Source organism: Schistocerca americana, chromosome 2, assembly GCF_021461395.2.
Source record: "Schistocerca americana isolate TAMUIC-IGC-003095 chromosome 2, iqSchAmer2.1, whole genome shotgun sequence".
NCBI classification, from domain to species: domain Eukaryota; kingdom Metazoa; phylum Arthropoda; class Insecta; order Orthoptera; family Acrididae; genus Schistocerca; species Schistocerca americana.
In genome coordinates, this window is record NC_060120.1 from 470,419,749 (window position 1) to 470,432,371 (window position 12,623).

Sequence of the window (12,623 nt, forward strand, 5' to 3'; positions counted from 1 at the left end):
ACGAGACCAGTTAAAAGTGCTGCTGTATTTTGTAACAAAAGTTACTCGATTGAAGCTGGCCAGAAGATAACGTAGTATATCGTCGAAACTGGTAGCCTAGAAATAAACCTAAATAACGGCGTTTGGTATTGTTTTATTGGATATTGAACAGCCGTAGTCCCATACTCCAGCCAGAAGATGGAGTTACATTTATGTCATCTAACTCCCACACCGTAAACTCACTGCTATGTTCATTGGTAAAAAATTACTGGAGAAAATCAGCTTATATCGAAGGCAAAATTCTCAGAAGAAAGAAAAAAGAAGAAAACACTACTTTCTACAACGGTTACCACAATTCCCTTGTTTCCTACATAATTAATCAGAAAATTACACACACTCCATCTACTTCCATTATCTTAACACGAATGGTAACTTACGTAAGGCTTGCGTGAGAGTTTTCATAACCTCACTGCTCTCATTACGTGCAATAGTGCATCTGTCCTGTTAAAGGACAAACATGCCCACGTGGACAATGGTGCTGTCAATTGACACTTAACATTCACTACTGACGTCATGTGCACAATGTGTTACAGCGTACCACTACGTAATACATTTCTTCATACAACCTCTTGTTGTGTACCAGCTAGATAATACCACGCATTGACCAACATTATGCTATTAAAATTTACCACTATGACATCCCAATTTTGCGCTGATGCTGGAGTGCCTTAGTATTCACTTTCTGTACTTGCTTCCACACATGGTTTACTGTTTCAGCAAAGTTTAGTACAAGTTACTTGTTTGTTCCCACCGTCTTTTAGTAACTTCGGATGGTAATTGTATCTTCCTTCCATACACTAAATTGTAAGGTGAGAGACCAACATAACATGCGCTTTTGTATTATATGTGGTCATGACATGGGGTAGGTGAACATCCCACTCATTATGGTGACTACTCATGCAATCACGATTGCTTTGTAGAAAAGTTTAGTCCTCCCGTCAGCGTATGGGTGCTACGGACTATTTCTTATTTATTACACACGCAATCATGGGTGACGCAGTTGTTTGTCAATTTAGACATGAAGTTAGTGCCCTGATCCGTTATCGCTAATTCAGGTATGTCAAACTGCATCAGCCAGTTGTTTACCATCGCTTGCGCTAGTGTACTTGGTTGCTCACATTATGAAAAATGGTATATGATAGAATGTAGTGGTTTGAATCTGGCATACATCTAAACATACGCAATCATCTCTAGTGATATTGTTGCCTCCGGTAACCTCTGAAGTGGTGCTTGTTGATTACTGAGGTATGGATGTTGTGTGCATCATACTGATCAGCATTCTATTTTCATGTCCTCCACCAATAATGGTCAGTTAACCTTGAATGTTCATGAGTTTCTTTTAACTCTTTGTTACGTTGCAGCAGTTACTACAACACATGGCTCAAGCCTCACGAAACATGAATTTATAATTTGCAGTTGGTCGTTTTCACTGTCACAGCAAGCCACCTAAGTGAGCACTGGAATAGTTCTTGGCTAGGGGGTGTGGTTACTGGCGTTTGTGATGGAGTAAACGTTACTTCGAGCGTCGATGGACTGGTGTGAAGTAGAGAAGGGATTTTTTTATTTTACTTTTTTTTTTTACAGCAATGTGGATACATCTCCCGGAATTGAGTGCCAAGACTTTGGGGCAGTAATGAGGAAGTCTGTGGCGTTATTGACGGTCAGCATTGGTCGTTTCCAAGCTGCTGGGGCAGCAGCCGGGATTCTACAGGCGGGTTACACTTGGAGGTGTGGACAGAGGAGCAATAGAAGTGGCGACAACAACACGGGTCCGTGTCGAAAGCTGTGGTATATGTGGCTGGCAAGTTGTGCTGGACTGACAGGCCAGTAATGGGATGTTGGCCAGACTTATTTCAGATCAGTGTAGCAGGCCGAAGATGTGACAGCGGACACATTTGCAGCTGTGGGGGTTACGAGATAGATGGAATGCGAGTCAGTTGGTGCAGGGCCGAGAACAGATAGCCTTCTAGGAGCTGGTATACGAAGCTTTTGAACCCAATGATCATTTTAACGTTGCGTTTTCTGAATCTCTTGACATGCAGATAACAACTGAATTGTGACAATATATTATACTCAGCATTTCCTTTCTATACTCAATTCCTCTCAGTCTTATTTAATTACCTTCATGTATAAGCGACTTGATTTTCCCCGCTGTAAAGGCGTTGTGGATGACAACTAAAGGAGTCTTGTTATGAAAAGAAATAGCACATCAGACAGTCACTCCACGGTATTGGGCTGTATGGCGGCTGACAGTCACGTTCGTATCCCAACAGCAACACGTCTTGGCTTGCCGTCGAGGATCAGTTCGAAGCAAGACTCGTCACTAAAGATAATTCTATTTGTTGTGGGTTGGCAGGAGAGCCAACATCGGGTACTAGAGGAAGCCGAAAGGCACGCGTTTTAGCTCACGCAGGCTGGCGTGAGGTCTGGAACAGGACAAGGAAATTAGACTTAAGAAAAACGGACGTAGCTGGTGGAATACTTAACTTTAATCCATTAATGATGAGCGTCGCTCTTGACGGTACATGATTACAGTATCAATAGTAACTGGTAATGGCGCCTTGCTATTGACGTAGCTGAAGGCTATGCTAACTATCGTCTCGGCAAATGAGAGCGTATTTTGTCAGTGAACCATCGCTAGCAAGTCGGTTGTACAACTGGGGCGAGTGCTAGGAAGTCTCTCTAGACCTGCCGTGTGGCGGCACTCGGTCTGCAATCACTGATAGTGGCGACACGCGGGTCCGACGTATACTAACGGACCGCGGCCGATTTGAAGGCTACCACCTAGCAAGTGTGGTGTCTGGCTGTGACACCACATTCCTCCCGCGCAAATCGGCGGACGGTTGTGGCATAAGGCTTCCGCCCGACGTGGGGAGGACCCCATGTTGACGTATGCGACGAGGTGGGGTGCCTAACAACAGGCGAGGCTGTGCCACCCGCACCCTGCCATTCGGACCGCGGGGAGCTGGGAAACGCCTGAAAACCTGCTCCAGGGTGCACGCCAACATGCGGTGTATGCGCCCGCAGAGAGACAGGAGGGGCTGAAGGGTCGACCTCCATCGGGCCGGGGCACCCGACGGGCGAAGACGACATACGGTCCGGAGCGGGCAAGAGCTCCATGTCGGAGGACAACTGGTCACGGGAAGCGATCGGCGGCGCGTGACCCAGGGAGGCGCCCGGCGGTTGCAGCGACGCGTCCACCACGGGCGTCGCCGGCGGGAGAACAGGCGGCGGCGGCGGCGTCGCCATGGGGCAAAATGGAAGGCAGCGTCGGTAACACCTGGGGCTAAGGCGTGCCAGTAGATGGGTCCCCAGGGCGCTGACCGGACGGCACCGTCGCTGAAAACAGACGGGGAGCGGCAGATCCCGTGCGACGACAGAGACGCAGCTGATTGAGATGCCGACGCACCTCACCAGAGGCCCCCAAAACCAGATACATAGCGCAGCTGAGGCAGCGAAGAATGCACCCTTCGAACCAACGCCGTGAACCTCGGTAGTTGCGGTAGTAGACAACGTCACCTGGGGCAAAAGTAGGCGGCTGCCACTGCACAGGAACCTGATGCGGCGGATGTAGCAAAGACATCAAGGTTCGATGAGGGCGACCGTGGAGCAACTCAGCCGGCGAGCGAACATCGCGGGGCTGAGAGCGATACGAGGACAAAAAGAGCAATAACGCTTCCTCCCGAGAATGCGACTCTTTCAACTTCAACATCTGTGACTTGAAAGTCCTGACCAATCGTTCAGCGGCACCGTTTCACTGCGGTGAAAACGTCGCGGACGTCAGATGTTGAATACCATTGGCCTTGCAGAATGACTGAAATTCTGCGGACACGAATTGTGGGCCATTGTCGGAAACAATAGTCGGTGGAAGACCTTCAATGCAAAAGATAGCGGATAACGCTTGGATGGTGGCAGATGACGTCGTGGAAGACATCTGGACAACAAAAGGAAAATTACTGAATGAATCTACCACAATCAACCATCGAGCATTCCAGAATGGACCAGCAAAATCGATGTGTAAGCGTTGCCAAGGGGAAGTGGCTTTTGGCCATGCAAAGAATTTCCGCGGTGGTGCTGATTGTTGTTTGGCACACACCATGCAAGAAGAGCACGTATTCGTAATCGCGTCATCGATTCCGAACCAAGTACAGTGCTGACGAGCAAGTTGATTCGTTCTCACTATACCCCAATGTCCTTGGTGGAGAAGCTGTAAGACAGAAGACTGTAACGAACGTGGGACCACGACCCTGGACTGATCATTATCAGAACGCAACAGCAAAACACCACGTCATACAAAAAGTCTCTCCTTGTGAGCAAAAAATCGGCGAACCAACGGATCCCCGATCCGTGACTTTGACAAGGGCCATTGCGTAGCAACAAAACGCAGAACGGTAGCAAGGACAGGGTCGGCAGCTGTGGCTGTAGCTACACGACGAAAATCAATCGGAAACGATTCGACCACGTCATCGGTTTCCGAATCAATGAACATGCAAGCAAGTTCGGAGGAATCGAATGCTCTATCCTCAGCAACAGGCAAACGGGACAACGCATTGGCGTTTCCGTGCTTAGCAGTGGAACGATACAAGATGAAGTGGTACTGCGAGAGGAAAATAGACCAGCGAATGAATTTCTGTGCTGTGCGTGGGGGTACAGGCTTGGTCGGATGAAAAAGCGATGTCAAAGGTTTGTGGTCTGTGATGATGGTAAAGTGATGACCATACAAGAAATCGTGAAACTTTGTAACACCAAATAAGAGAGCCAATGCTTCTTTCTCGATCTGTGAATAATTTCGTTGCGCAGACGAGAGCAATTTGGATGCAAAGGCAATAGGGCGATCGTGCGAACCATCTTTGTGCGCAAGCACAGCACCGATCCCGAAATCCGATGCATCCACCATCAACAAAAGGGGCTTCCGGGGATCGAATGGCGTAAGGCAAGTATTGGAAAGCAACGCCGATTTCAACTGGCGAAAGGCGCGTTCGCATTCCGTCGTCCAGACGAACGGAACACTACGGCGTAAGCGATGAAGCGGAGCTGAAATGGAAGAGGCCTATGGAACATAGCGATAATAATAGTTAAATTTGCCCAGCACACTCTGTAGCTGCTTCAAATTCTGCGGCGAAGGCAAGTCTTGTATGGCACGGAGGTGCTCGGGACTGGGATGTATGCCTTGGGCATTGAGTACATGTCCCAGGTAGGGTAAGTCACGAGCAAAAAACACACATTTGTCCTTCCGCAAGTGAAGACCATTTTGTCGCAAGACCTGAAATAATGTTCTGAGATTGGCTAAATGTTCTTCTTCCGTCTTTCCGGAAATCACAATATCGTCCAGATAGTTTGTTGCAGTAGGGACCGACGCACAAACGGTTTGTAGATATTGCTGAAACAATGCAGGGGCGGATGCACACCCGAATGGCAGTCGTTTGAATCGATACAAACCAAGATGCGTGTTAACCACCAAAACGCGCTGGGATTCTTCGTCCACCGGTATTTGCAAGTACGCATCTGCTAGGTCCAACTTCGAAAAATATTTACCCGGGCACAGTTTGTCAAAAAGATCGGCCGAGCGGGGTAAAGGAAAAGCTGCAGTCACTAGTTGTGGATTCACTGTCGCCTTGAAGTCCACACAAAGTCTCAATTTTCCAGAAGGTTTTGGTAAAATTACTAAGGGTGATGCCCAGAGAGAAGCCTGCACACGTTCAATTACACCTTGTGATTCCAAATCGTGTAATGTTTTTGCGACCTCATCACGCAATGCATGGGGAACATTGCGGGCCCCGAAAAATTTCGGTTGCGCGTTTACTTTCAGTTCCAAATGTGCTTTATAGTTCTTAGCGTAACTGAGGCCCGGCGCAAAAATGTCTGGAAATTCTTCATACAGACGAGAAACACTGTCTGAAGGCACAGTCTGGTTCACTGATAGGACCTGATTTACTATAGACACGTTAAACAACTAAAATAAATCGAAACCAAACAAGTTCACTGCAGAAGATGAACGAAGGATGTAAAATGACAGAAGTTTTGTTTGTCCCTTGTATGTTGCAAGAAGGCTGCACTGTCCTAACACGGGTATCTGGTCAGCCGAATAGCTAGTTAACTTAACAGTTGTGGCACGCAACGGAGGTGTGCCCAGCAGTTTGTAAGTGTCCTGATTGATAAGTGAAACTGCAGCCCCGGTATCTAGCTGGAATGGTATCACTTTGCCGTTAATGTCCAAGTCCACAAAAAGATTATTGTCCTGCTGATGACAAGAGCGACTGTCTCGTGCAACGTGAACTGACACTGGTACAAAATCACTTGCGACTTGACGGGAGTTCCGGCGATGTCGACGCACACTATTTTTGGGATGAACACAGCCACTGTTAGAGAGAGTGGCACTGGGCGGAGTGGCATGAACTATATGAATTTCCATGGGCGAAGCGTCGCGAGCCTGAGTATCCTTGGTTCGATTCCGATTCTGGCGCGAAGCAAAGGGCCTGGAATGGTTTTGAGCTTCCATTCTGAGCTTTTTCTGGCAAACACTTTGAACATGTCCTTTTTTATTACAGTAAAAGCAAATAGCTTGGCGTGATGGGCAATTCTATTGCGAATGTCTAGTAGCACACCGCGGGCATGATTTTAGCACTGCATTTGCTTGCCGGCGCGGTACACGTGGCTGAGAGCCTGGCGGCAGTGGCGCGGCCGGGCAGGAGGGCTGTTTACTGTTCCGTGCAGCTCGTCCGGCGGGCCAGTTAATCTAACACACGGGTGGCGAAGTTGCAAATGATTCCTGAGCAAAGTCAAGTGTGTCCTGCCGATCCAATATGTCCATCACTTGTTGAAGGGAGGGATTGACTAGTTTCAAAATCTGTTCCCTTATACGAACAATGGAAACGTTCTGTGCAATTGCATCACATAGCATAGTATCTGAATAAGGGAGTCCACATTGACACTCAAAGCACAATCCCTAGTAAGGCCTTGCATGGTTGCAACCCACTCCCGATTAGTCTGACCTGCAGTACGTTTTGTATGAAAGAAGGTATACCGTTTGGCAACTACATTGACTGATTCTTTGAAATATGCATCTAATGCAGGCAAAATTTCGTCGTAGGACAGAGTTGCTACGTCGCGTCAAGGAAATAATTTGACTATCACACGGTACGTGTGCACCTCGACGGAGGACAAGAAAAAAGGCTGCCGCTCATTACCTTGAATTCTGTAGGCGGCGAGATGGAATCCAAATTGGCGTGACCACTCCGTCCAGCTTCCCAGTACAGCGTCAAAAGGACGAAAAGTTGGTGCAACTGCGTGTTGTGGCTGCGTTAGCAGTGGAGCGGCGGCTGCCGCATCGTTTTGCATTGCACGTTGACCCTGGACGAGCTGTCCAAGGGCATCCAATAACGCCTGCGTCTGCTGATTCTGCAAGCGATAAAATTCGGACAGTACATCTGGAGATTATGGCGAAGCCATGACACAAGTAAATCAAGGAAGTATAAAGAAGAAGACCGTTTTAATCGTCGTCGCCAATATGGTCGGCAGAAGTGCCAACACCGTTTTGTTTGAGGAAGCCGAAATGCACGCTATAAGCTCACGCAGGATGGCGTGAGGTCTGAAACAGGATACGTAATGAATGCTATAAAGAAAAGTACGTAGCTGCTGGAATACTTAACTTTAATCCATTAATGATGAGCGTCGCTCTTGACGGTACATGATTACAGTATCAATAGTAACTGGTAATGGCGCCTTGCTATTGACGTAGCTGGAGGCTATGCTAACTATCGTCTCGGCAAATGAGAGCGTATTTTGTCAGTGAACCATCTCTAGCAAGTCGGTTGAACAACTGGGGCGAGTGCTTGGAAGTCTCTCTAGACCTGCCGTGTGGCGGCGCTCGGTCTGCAATCACTGATAGTGGCGACACGCGGGTCCGACGTATACTAACGGACCGCAGCCGATTTAAAGGCTACCACCTAGCAAGTGTGGTGTCTGGCTGTGACACCACACTATTCTCATTGATATTCTAGGTTGAAGACGCTTCTGTTAATGTCCGGACAGTCCGTCATCTGTGCGGACTTTCAGTCAGATGTGGCAGTAAGAAGTGCAACTTTGATTGCAGGGATGTTTTAATATTGACTGGTGCATGGAAGTAGAAAGACAGAGGGTGAACGTCGGACACATTTCAGACTAAAATGTGCAACTGGTTAACCACCTGAAACATGGTAGGGATTCGACGATTCTTGAAAGGTTACTGGCTGGCACTCAGAAGAATTATTATTCAGCCAATCAAAATTATCCAGTACCCAAAAAATGGAGGTCGAATGTTTTCTTGTCAGAAGCGCTTTGCAGTTAGTTACTCGATGGACAGCCTCCTCCATGGGAAGACTTTACTCCAGGCTTAAGTAGGCTGGGAGGCTCCACCAGGCTGAGATGAACGTACAAGCAGACAGAGAGGCGCTGGGGATACAATGACAGTGACTTATTTTGGAGCCACTTAAGTTCCCACTTGCATCTTATCAGTGTTTTGAGATCCAGCCACAATATCAAAGCGAACTACAGGGAAATCTGAATACTTTGTAACAAGGTTCAGTAATTTCAGTCTTCACATTGAAGACTTATTTGCAGTTGGATGTGTAACATGTTTCCAGCTGTGGAAAGAGATATTGCGCATTTCGTTTTGTAGTACTTTCTCTCTTTATAAACTAAATTTCGGATATCACGGTCCGAGACACGCGAATGTCATTGTTTTCTTCAGATACACGTTCACCTCAATCATATTCCAGATATCCTATTCGAATTCCCAAAGCCTTAGTCTAGTAATTAAACGTTGATTCCATTTGTTTATTGTGAATTTAATGAACTACATGTGTAACAGACTTAGTTCGTTGAGTTCTTTCTATAATTTCGTTGTCAGATAAACTCCTTTATCACTATTCTGATGGGTGATGGTTTGGCCATGTATATCTGATATAAGTAAATCATGTGTTATACATGACCAAATGTTCAGTTAAAGATTCCAATTAAGGTACACCACACAAAAGTCACAGGATAGGACGTTACCTGCACTTGGCACTACGAAACAGTTGATTAACCAAAGTGGAAGAAATTCTGGGACTATCTCTAGCGAAAATCTCCAGAAGGAATTTTACGTCTACAGCTTCTCACATGATTTCGGCCATTCTGTTATGCCAGTGTTTTCAATATTTAGAAGCTTTCGAAAGTGAAGGGTAAATGACGTAGTAAAGTGAAAAAAGTATGTTCAGAGAAAAGGGATATGTAAAGAGATATTAAACGCATTTTGAGTGCTCTGTCATTGCTTTATTCATTTCAAGTCCAGATTGCAAAATGCTTAATTGACACAGATCTGCTTGTTTAATTGTTCGTTCGTTACGTTAAGTTTACTTGTGTAATTGCTGGTTGTGAGTGTTATTTGCAGAAGAAATACGTGCCTACCGTAAAACTGTACAGTTGTTTAGTTCGATTCCTAAGTACGTCACAAGTAAAAACACCCACCCACTCCCTCAGCGCGACCCAGAGTCGGAGTGAGACGCCGTACGTGTAACGCACGCACGCCGGACCCCGACAAACGGCAGCTCGCAGTAACAGCGCTAACAACGGCACGGCCGCAGGCCGCGGCGAATGGATCCGCCTGTGCAGTATTTACAGCTATTGTTATGGCGCCTGGCGAAGCAAAAAGGCCTGCCACGCCGTTACGGCGGGTAATTTATTCAACCAAATTACGCCGCCGGCGCCGAGTCCGATGCTGGCCGTGCGATAGCCGGCCGTCGCTCCCGTCGCGGCGCCAGAACTCATCTGCGAGTCACTGGAGGGTCGCGTCCTGGACGAGCTGCCGCGGACGAGCTGGCGCAGTGGCTTTATACTCGGCAGGACAGTGGTTCGGATCCCCCGTCCGTCCATCCAGGGTAAGGTTTTCTGTCACTTCCCTGAATCACTTACGGCGAATGCCTCGATGGTTCGTATGACAGGACATTGCCGACTTTCTTCCTCATTGTCCCCCAAACTCAGCCTGTCCTCCGTTGCTAATGACCTCATCATCGACTGGAAGTATAACAGTAATCTTCTTCGGCTGCTTCGTTTTTCGGCACTCCAGACTTAGAGCCTATTTCACCTGCAGTTCCAAATCTGAAGTTGGTACTGAAAGCCATAAATAACAGTACTTGAAGAAGAAGAAGAAGAAGAAGAAGAAGAAGAAGAAGAAGAAACTTTCATTCGCTGGCATAAAGCCAAGCATAACTTAATTGTAGTACTATTATTTAGTATATAGTACAAAACCCTCTGTTTTACTTGTAGCACTATCTTTCACATCGGTTTTTATTTTGTTACAATCTGTACAAAGATAGTAAAATGATCTGCGACATGCAATGTATGTTTTCCAGGACTGAATCCCGTTGTTCTTATGTTGAAAGTTCGCATTGTTCTGTTCTCTATGCCCGAGATGGCAGTGACCGGATCATGCCAATGATATGCTCCGTATTACCTGTATGACGGCCGAGAACACTGGTTCAGTGCGCCGCTCTTATATCATGACGTCCCATAGTGCTCAGAGCCATTTGAACCATTTTTTTGATGACCCATGATTGGCAATATGCTAAACTGTAATTTTTACAAATACCCTTTTAGGATTATATCACCACTTGCAAACAAAGAAAACATGTTTGACGATTGGAGTTCCAAATTGTTGCACTTGCTAATCCGTTCCCGTGCCATTTGTTTCAACGAAATCCGTACCCCAGCGACTGGAGACGACGTGAGCGAATCGGGCCAGTGTGATGTACGAGACAATCGCAGTATAAACCTGTTATGTAGCTACATGTTCAATTCACGTGATACTGCTCTTGTAAATGTTAGCACTAATTTAATTCTTGTTCCTAACAATGCTTCAATATATAAAGTTCGACGTATAATCTCCGTGTGTGTCTTCAAGCGTGAGTGCTTCAGGAGGAATGCAATAACACGACGCCTAAACATAAATATTGTCAACAAAAACGTAATTAAAAAGAAGAAATGCGTCCCTTCAACTAATTTTCAATAGAAAAAATATCTGCAACTCAGAACATTAGTAGTCCTGCGTGGCACTGGGACAGAAGATACGCCGTTTTATAATGTGAGCATTCTCACGTCGTTTCGCGCCGTACTTCATGTTTCATGTAAACATTATATATCCCCGTCGGTTTTTTTTTTAGGTATCGGATCGATAAGTTTTCGGAAATGGACCCCATATTCCACTTTAAGTCGAAGAGATGTTTCACCTAGTGATAGTTTTCCACGCATTTAGTAGTCCGGCACCTGGAGATTTTTGAACATTACCTCTGCTACATTTCTTCGGTAATCAACAAGTGTTTCCTTTATCAGCGCGTGTAATTTTTTAAATGGAGCCATATCCAATACCAAAAATAAGTTTGGCTCCGCTTTCGTTCCTACGAGCGTGACTCGTTATGTTTAGGTTTTTAGTTTTGTTCCGCCTTTGTTTCCAGGAGTCAAACTCGTGAAAGTACGCGAGTTAGTGACTAAGTTAAACAACAGGTTTTCGTGACTATTACTTGCTGCTTGACTGGTTGGCTACAGGTGATTGGAAGTTGAGAAAAAAGTATCATACTTATTTCATCAGAATGTTACTCATCGTGTCTTTAATCAACTGAAATATGCAATGTAATAATTTTCTTACATTTTCATAGTCAATAGTAGTAGCGATTACAGGAAGAGAGAAATTTACTGATCTAAAACATTTAAGGAGTTTCACAAAGTTCTGATCAGTATTTCAGCGACTTAGCTACGTGCACACAGAGAGTAAACCAAAACATAATGACCACTGCTTACCAAGAGGTGGAATGTCGCCTGATAGCAGACATGTGACGCGGCAAGAAAAGTATGCAGGGTAAACACGAATAAAACCGACAGACCACAGTGACGGATTCCTGACAGGAAATGACGGGAAAACGTCCTGTGAACATGACTTCGAGAATGGAAGGTGTGCGTGTAACCATAAAAAATCTTCCTAGGACACCGTATACTGCTGCATCGCTTCCACGTCACAACAGGTGTTACTCACTGCTGCGGTTAGGGATAGTACGGTCGTGCAAGATACACACAATCGTACTTCGACTTACACCATGGCGACGAGCCACTCCGAAAGAACAGACACCATATCCATATAACTCTATGGCTCTGGCAATACCGGCCATGACCTCCTCCTTGTGTACGGGTGCATTCATATTACCCGAACTCTTACGGGACTTGGTAAGAATGTCTTCCACGAGTGATGAGTGTGTTGGGGTGGGACACTACGAATGTAGTGTGTGGACATATGAGGTGAGAATGTGGGTCTCGCGGGAGGCGTGCACGAGATAGTCCCTGCAGTCGCACTATCCTCTGTGCCCTCGGTGGCTCAGATGGACGCCGACACAGTAGCTCAGTGTGTTCGGTCAGAGAGCTGGTTGGCCTCTGTAATAATTAAAAAAAAAAACTGAGTGGAAGGATCAACAAACGAACTGGAATGGATGTCATGTGACGTCCGCAACGATCAAACACAACGATCAATAACGAAAAAAAAAAAATGGATAGAGCGTCTGCCATGTAAGCAGGAGATCCCG